Source organism: Colossoma macropomum, unplaced genomic scaffold, assembly GCF_904425465.1.
Source record: "Colossoma macropomum unplaced genomic scaffold, Colossoma_macropomum, whole genome shotgun sequence".
Taxonomy (NCBI): domain Eukaryota; kingdom Metazoa; phylum Chordata; class Actinopteri; order Characiformes; family Serrasalmidae; genus Colossoma; species Colossoma macropomum.
In genome coordinates, this window is record NW_023494817.1 from 158257 (window position 1) to 167377 (window position 9121).

A 9121-nucleotide genomic window follows, 5' to 3' on the forward strand; every position below is an offset into this window, starting at 1 on the left:
ATTCCCCTTTAACGGGTCTGAGGCTTGTTTGGAACTTTCCTGTCAAAAAGTCCAAAACTGACCCAGTTCAGTACAGAAGTAGTTTAAGTTTTTGTTCATGTGCCAGTTTAGCCGTTAGTCATGTAAGTGGATAGAAGCACATCGGATAACTAAAAACAGTAGCAGCAGAAACTTCAGAGCCTGGAGTTATAAAGAGCATCAGACAGTCCTCTCATTTATCAGACTCTGTTTTCTCACATTAATCCATCTCTTACTCTTTTACTTTCACTTTCACTCTATGTTTGTTTCCTTCACTTTCATTTTGAAATTCGGTCTATTTCTTTCACTTTTTCTTTACTAAAATTTTTATCATGATATTTTGTATTATTCAGAAAACAGAACATATATATATATATATACAATATTCTAAAAGGGATAAAATGGCACATATTATTATTATTGTTATTATTGTTGCTGTTATATTGCAGTAATAATAGTAAAGTAATTGTAAAGTCATAACTTTCACAGTCATTTAAAGTCTCCGCAAAGTAAATGCTATAACATATAAATGAAAACACGTATAAAAAAACTATTACCATAAATGTGATTACACATTCAGTGTGTCACAATAGCATGAGCTATTGTGTTTACAGAAACTCTAAGTCATAAGTTAGTCATGAGTCTGAGGTGAAATAGAGGACACTTTATTTCCACTGTATGATATTTGTCTGTGTATCTCAAATAGTGTTTGTGTCCTTTTTATACTGCACAAGCACAGAAAGACGCTCGCAGATCTTAGAAAAAGGAAGTGGTTTACTGAGAAAATAGTAAGATGGTCAAACAGTTTCAGGGCAAATCCAAAATCAGAGTCCAAAAGCCTAGCAAAAAGTCAAAAAACCACCTTCCTTGAATTGAAAGAGAGAAAACCGGCAAGAACTCACACCAGCAGGATCTGACGAGCAGCTTACCAATGCTAATTATTTCAGGCCAAAATTGACATTTGGCACAGACTTAGCTGAAAAACAAAAACAATAACAGAAAAAGCTGACAACAAATAAAATCAGTTGAATGTTTCAGATCATCAAACTACTTTTAATAATAAAGATAATCCAATTGAACACAAAATGCTTTTTTAAATGATGATTTTCTTTATTGAAGGAAAAATGCTGTTCAGCCCTACCTGGCCCTATGTGAAAATGTAATCAACCCCCAGCTGCATCTAAACATAACTTAAATAGAGCCTGTCTGCCAATGTGAAGCAGCTAGAAGGGCTCAAAAAGCAGCAGATGATGCCACGTTTTAAAGAGATTCAAACACAGATGTGAAACAGTGTCATTGGAAAAGGTTACAAAGCCATCGCTGAGGCTCTGAGACTCCAGCAAAACACAGTGAGAGTCATTATCCACAAATAGAGAAAACATGGAACAGTGGTGAACCTTCCCAAGGAGTGACTGTCCTACTAAAAATCAGCCAAGAGTGTATTGACAACTCATCCCCGAGGTCCCAAAAGAACCCAGATATCTCTGTTTTGCAGGCATCAGTTACTTTCACTTTCAGATCCCCAGTCAGCTGCTTAAAGGAGCAGTCTTATGTCTTTAGTAGTTAAAAAGTTACTTCTTTTCACTTCAAAAATCAACAAAATGTCATTTGACCAGGGGTACCAAAACTTTTGCGTGCAACTGTGCACATGCAGATAATACCCAGTGATTAGAACCTTATCTCAGTGTTCTCATTGTGTTTTTAGCTCAGTTAAAAGTGGCTTATTGTTCCTAAAATACAGCTCTGACCAAACCACTCTAATCTGAAAATGAAAGTGACTTGTGGAGTGTTTCTAAAAATGTGTCACTGAGAGACTATCAGTCTCTGGCAGCTGCTCAATGCCAGTGGGTGCTGTTATATGAGCACACAGTGGAATTCACTTTCCCTTTTATGCTCTGGTTTCCTCCCCGGAGTTTCTGCTGATAATCAACTGAACTTACACGCAAGGCCAAGCCAAATATGTTTGAGTCATGTTCCCCTCCTATTCCCCTCACATACTGCTGCTGCATCATTGGGTAGGGATTTCAGCATGGATTGAGGCAGCTTGTGTGATCAGATATGACCTTGATTTCTTGGAAACCACACTATATTGTTACAGGACAGGGGGTGGTGGACCCAAGTGTGGAGTTGTAATTTATATTTATTTATTTATTTAGTTATTTATTTATTTATTTAGTTAGTTAGTTGGTTAGTTAGTTAGTTACAAGGGTTTTGTGCTAATAAGGGCAGAAAGTGTATGTGGGAAAAAAAGGACTAATTGTGTTTTTCAGTTGAGAAAACTGCACATGTAGTAGCAACATTAGAGGAAACCCAAACTGTGTAACTTCTAGTCCTCCTGACTCTGGTGTGGGACACACTTTGGACCGTATAGTATTTTTTTACCGGCATAGTTTGCAGAACTATAGTACTAAAGTAATCATGTGGAACGTGTCTGGAGACTACAGCATTACAACAGCCTACATCAGCTGACAGACTTCTTTCTTAACTGTATTACGACAGCCTACATAAAAGGCTGTGGCTGAAACATGGTAAACACTGTCTTCTCATACAGTATTCTGAGGCACGAAGGCAGCCAGTCCTGTCTATATATATAATGTTTGTATGTAACGCTGCTTGTTTAAGATCCTCAGTTTGGCTGTATTTTGAAGGCAGCGTAAATGTATCCTTCCATATTTCCGTCATGAGTGACTCTACCATGAGTTTGAGCTCCAGACAGTTCAGCTCTTGGGTTCCTAGGACCAGGCAGGTCTCTCCTAGATAGCGATCCTTAGAGAGGGCCTTCAAAAGCATTAGTCAAGACCTTCTCCGCCCATCTCTCAGAAAACTTACATACATTCTTAACAATAAAGAGGGTTCTCTGTGTAATGCCATAGAAGACTACTTTTGGTTCCCCAAGGAACATTTCAGTAGATTGAACCATTTCTGTACATGAGATATGTGAGTCCGAAGAACCTTTTAAAATAAGTTTAAAATAAAAAATACAGAGCTTACTGCCCCTCCTTCCCTTATGCTGTGAGTGGACTGCATTTTAGGTGTGCCTTATGGTGAGTCAAAGTTGATGGGGTCATGTTTGAAAAAGTGTAGTAATGTTGCCAGTACAGTTTACTGGATCACATCTGCTCTCTGTGGCTGCACATCTGCAAGACTTCATCTGAGCTCCCACTGTGTGGACACAAGAGTACTTCTCTTTCCCAGCGCCAGACGTTATGAGTAAAGCATGAGTAAATCATCCAGAGCTGTCTCTGTGTTCTCTGAAATGTGCGGGAGTTCATAAAGCTATTGTGGAACCATGTGTTAGTCAGTACTCACTGCCTAAAGGTCTGTAAATGGCATGTGTGATTAAAAGGTCAATAAAGGTTAAGTAGCAATAGTTGAGGACTGTGCTTTTGTTTTTTCAGAAATGCTGGAAACAGATGACTGGAAGGGACTGGAGCTAAAAAAAATAATTTCATAGTTTAGAGGCAGCCAACATCAGCCAATCCAGTTCTGCAGAAAAAATAACTTATTTTTTCACCAAATGTTGTTTATAATCTGGTCATTAAAAATAAATAAATAAATAAATAATGAGGAGCTGACTCACTTTATGAATATTGACTCAACGTCGTTCTCTTCTAAGCGACTGCTGTGGAAAAAGTAGAAACATACAAATGATGAATTTTAAATCTGAAAATGACAAATTATATTCAGCTTTATAAAATGAATAAATACACATGAAGGTACCACAAGAAAAACTTGAATTAGACTCTCATGTTCTGCGGCTTTATTTTCACTGTGAACCTCCTCCGGTGCATCTTTGTGGAATTAAAGAAAAAAAAAGACCATAAACAAAGATTTGGTGAATCTTAAATTGAAGGTCAATATGATGGTGGTGATGACAGTTTGGGAATTTAGTGTGAGGAGCTGGAGAACGAACTGCCGGCTGTGCAGCGAGTGGGCGGAGCTCGATACTCTGACGTAGCAACAAGCTGCTTGTTAAGGAACTATAATTTGGTGAAGGAACTGCAAACATTAAAACATATTAAACGCGGCGTTCACAGCCCAGTTTATTAATTTATTACTGTATTTATTTAACTGCTGTATTAAAGCAGTAGAACACTCGAGGAGTGTGTTATCGCCAATAACATCATGGCTGTGATGATCTACGGCCACCAAATCACAGCCGTGATGTTATTTCGCGATGATACACTCCCTCTGTGTTCTACTGCTTAATTATAATAATGTATAACACGGTCTGGTGGAGCCCCACATTTTCTGGTGGAGCAGTCATCCTGCCTGTTACCACTGCTGTCATCCTTCGACCTCTCCCTCAACCAGACTTCTCCGACGCACAGAGCAGGCAACACTTTGGACCTGATTTTCACCAGACCTACCTCCGAGCTGGATGTCACAGTAACTCCCCTTCACTGCTCTGATCACCACTTCCTATCTTTCTCACTTCTCCTACCTGCTGCTCCTGTCCATTCCACTCCTTCACACTCCTCTCGACGCAACCTGCACTCCACTCCTCCCTCCTCTTTCGTCTCAACTATCCTGACCACTCTTCCCCATCCTGATTCATTTTCTTCTTTCTCACTGGACACAGCTACAGATGCTTTCCTTTCTTCACTCTCATCTGCAATTAATTTTCTGTGTCCTCTCTCCTCCAGGCCAGCAAGATCTTCCCCACCTGCCCCCTGGCTGACAGGTGTCCTGCGCAGCAACCGGCAAGAACTAAGGAAGGCTGAGAGAAGGTGGCGGAAATCCCAGCTCGACTCGGATCTTCACTCCTACCGATCTCTACTTTCCAAGTTCTCACTCGAAGTTACTGCTGCAAAGTCATCCTTCTACAGAGGGAAACTGGAAGCATCAGCATCTGATCCACGCAAGCTCTTCAGCATTTTCTCCTCTCTCCTCAACCCTCCTCCTCCCCCTCCACCCTCTTCTCTCACTCCTGAGGATTTTGTCACCTTCTTTGAGGAGAAGGTTGATAGAATCCGCCAGTCTTTTCCCTCTGTCCCCACTCCTTTCACTAGACCTCACTCTCTCGCTCTCGATCTTTCCACAATCTCTTTCCACAGATGCTGTCCTTCAACTGATCAAATCCAGTAACCCAACCACCTGCCCACTGGATCCCATTCCATCTGCATTGTTCCAGTCAATCTCCAAGGATCTACTGCCCTTCATCACTTTTCTCATTAACAAGTCCTTGTCATCAGGTGAAGTACCATCAACTTTGAAGACTGCAAGAGTACTTCCCATCCTGAAGAAGCCCTCGCTTGACAGCTCTGATGTCAACAACTACAGACCGGTATCACTCCCTTCTTTCCTTTCAAAAATTCCTGAACGTGCAGTCTATAATCAACTGTCTCTCTTTCTCACGCAGAACCAGCTCCAGGACCCCAACCAGTCTGGCTTCAAACCAGTGCACTCAACAGAAACTGCTCTTATAGCAGTGACAGAGAAGCTCCAGTCAGCAAGATCAGCCAGTATGTCATCTGTCCTGATTCTTCTTGACCTCTCAGCAGCTTTTGACACGGTCAACCACACAATCCTTCTGGACGTCCTCACCAACCTTGGAATCACTGGCTCTGCGTGGAAGTGGTTCAAGTCCTATCTGGAGGATCGCTCTTATCAGGTAACATGGAGAGGGTCCACATCCTCTCCATGCAGGCTCTCCACTGGTGTCCCACAAGGCTCGGTGCTAGGTCCTCTTCTCTTTTCTCTTTACACTAGCTCTCTTGGCAATGTAATATCATCTCATGGCTTCTCTTATCACTGTTATGCTGATGACACTCAACTAATGCTTTCTTTCTCACCCTCTGACACCCAGGTTTCCAGTCGGATCTCGGCATGTCTGTCTGACATCTCTTCATGGATGGCAGCTCACCACCTGAAGCTCAATCCTAGCAAGACTGAGCTACTATTCATCCCTGCAACTACAGGTCCTCATCAAGATCTTGCCATCTCATTCGAGAACTCTCTGATTGTCCCGTCAGCAGAGGCAAGAAGTCTTGGTGTGGTTTTGGATGGCCAGTTATCGTTCTCGACTCACATTGCGAACCTAACTCGGTCATGCAGATTTCTGCTGTTCAACATCCGGAGGATCCGACCCTTTCTCTCTCGAGAGGCCACCCAGGTGCTAGTGCAGTCTTTTGTCATCTCAAGGCTTGACTACTGCAACTCGCTCTTGGCTGGTCTTCCGACGCAGGCCATCAGGCCTCTGCAACTCATCCAGAATGCAGCAGGACGGCTCGTCTTCAATCTCCCCAAGTTCAGCCACGTCACCCCACTGCTGTGCTCCCTTCACTGGCTTCCTGTAGCTGCACGCATCAGATTTAAAACCCTCATGCTTGCCTACAAGGCCAAAAATGGACCAGCCCCTCCCTACTTGATGGCAATGGTCAAATCTCGAACTGTACCACGAGCCTTTCGAGCTTCGAGCACAGCTTGGCCTGACCCGCCATCCTTCAAGGCGCGTGGAAGGCAAGCATCTAGACTGTTCTCTGTGCTGGCACCCAGGTGGTGGAACGAACTCCCACTGGCTGTCGAGTCTCTCGCTGTCTTCAAACGCAGACTGAAGACACACCTGTTTATTCAGCACTTAAATGAGCACTAAATTAAGTATTGATTGTAATATATTGTACAGCACTCATGTATTGTATTGTATTGTATTGTATTGCACTGTTCTGTGTTTAACTCTGTCCCTTTTTCTGTAGGTGTCAATGACCTTCTGATTCTACCAGTATCTGAGCTTAGGACTGACTTTCTCTCTTACCTATTGGTAGCTAGCGAAGATTCTTTCTCTGGATAGACAAAGCACTTTTTTGTAAGTCGCTCTGGATAAGAGCGTCTGCTAAATGATGTAAATGTAAATGTAAATGTAAATTTTAGCATGTTTTTTACTCTTCTGATGCAGTGATGCTACTTCTTCAATTTTAACTACACAATCTTACAAAGTGCTGCTAACATGCATAACAATCACACTTTCTCAATAAATCACACTTTATTGTATTGATGTTTATTTGTATTAATTCAAGTTTATATCAAATTAACTTATTCGTAAATTTGTAATGCTTCAAATAATGTATTGACTATTGATTAGTGTATACTGGAGTTACTTGACATAGACACAGTGGACAGATGAATATGCTTGGACACAACTGAAAACTGCCAAACTGAGCCCTGTCGTGCTTAGCTTGCTACAAGTAGGTATAACATAGCTGACCACTCAACAATCAAGCAATGGCTTGATAATAAGTGACTTATAACTGTGACATTTTAAAGAGGCGAGAGTTAAATATCTAAAATTCACAGTAAAAAAATTTAAATCGTGAATTCCGGTTCATGTTCAGGTGACGCTGATTTAACCCCATAAATACTGGTTTTGTTTACAGAGCTCTGACACACTATTTGCATTTGATAACTACAGGATGTGCCTCTTTTCTGTTTACAGCTCCAGTAGATTTATGACTTCATGACTCAACTTTACCTCCAACAAAGTACAACAAACTTTACCTCCAAGTTTTCGTTTATGCTGAAGATTAAACTGCTAGGTTTAAAACTCTGATTTGCCCAAAGCAAAGGCAGCAAAGAAAACCCCAAACTAACTCAGAAAGATGCTTAAAACCAAACAACAAAACATACAGTATATAAACAGTAAATGAACACAGCAGTGTGGCAGGGAAGAGTGCATCTAGAAGATGTGGAGTGGAGTGTGGATTGGAGTGAGCAGAGCAGAGCAGAGCACAAGACCCGAACAAGACTAGGACACAAACAGGTTAACCCCTTAAAATCTCTTATTGTGTACTAAGGCTTATTATTCAGTAACTACAGGGACGTCGATGCAAACTGGATGAGTTATTCTTAGATTATAGAAGTGTTTTAATGAAACTTTGGGCCTTTAAGGGGTTAAACAGCATAAGCTTCCCAGAAGACAGGAGCTGATTTGCACATCAGCACTTTCAGTTGGTACTGAATTTGCTTATTTTGCAAGTACAACCACCATGGAAAATTCACCGCAGTCAGTCTCTTTTCCTTTCATTATCCAGGTGAAGAGAGATTATTATCTTGACCTACAGGAATTTCCACTGGAAATGTTGTTTTTTCTCCCTGTTGCAATTCCAGAACACTTCAACGTGGCAGAGACTCTGTTTATATACAACCTTCTCTGGACTAAACAGACAGAAAACTCAGACCAAAACACATGATGCACACTCTAAACTGCTCTCTATTCTATTTATAACACCATTTGTATGCTCAAAGATTCTGAACCATCCTTAATATTACACAGTTAGTAATAAAGGTTCTGTACAGGTACATTTCTGTTCATCAAGGTACAAACAGTGTAAATGTTCCCTCAAAGGTACAACAGTGGTTTTAAGGTCTGATTGTGAACCTTAAATCAGTTTTTCCAGGTGAAAAGTTCGTATTTGTACCTTTTCATAACCGAATGTTTTAAAACAGAACAGTAAAATAAAAGCCTGGAGACGAGACGGGGTGTGTGGAGTCAGTACAGCTTAGAACATATCATTTCAGTGGATTATGGTTCAGTTATGTTCCCTGACTAAAGGTACTGAGATGGAGCCTTGAGGGTCCCACTCCAGTGACAGGAGAGGCACTGCCCTAGTGACAGTTTACGACCTTTATTTCTGAGAGTGTGAGGTCTTCTTTTAAGATTTGGATTAGTTCGACCTGAATGTTGTACTTGAATGCTGTATTACATAATCCAGGAGGACTACAGCTGAGAATAAGTGTGTAGTTATTGGGTGTATCTTGGGCCCTGAACTTGAAAGGCTAATTAGGTCAATTGAGAGCTCTAGAATGCGGAATGAGACACAGCCCAGGTTAATTTTTGATGGCGCCTTGTTTCCTCTCCTGTATTTTCCAGTACTTTGAACTTTGAATATTCCCAAGTAAAAAAAGGCAAACATTCCAGGGTGAGATCTCATGTCTTGCCTTTGTTTTAATGCCTCACCTACCAATGAAGTTGTGCCTCTTTTACTAAAGTAAAGTTGTTTTCTTGGCTGCTAGTCCAGAAGATACAATCATTTTGGCAAATACTCAACTGAGAGGTGTCACCTAAAACCATCAGTGTTGAAGATTACACTCAGCCAGAAAGGTGTTA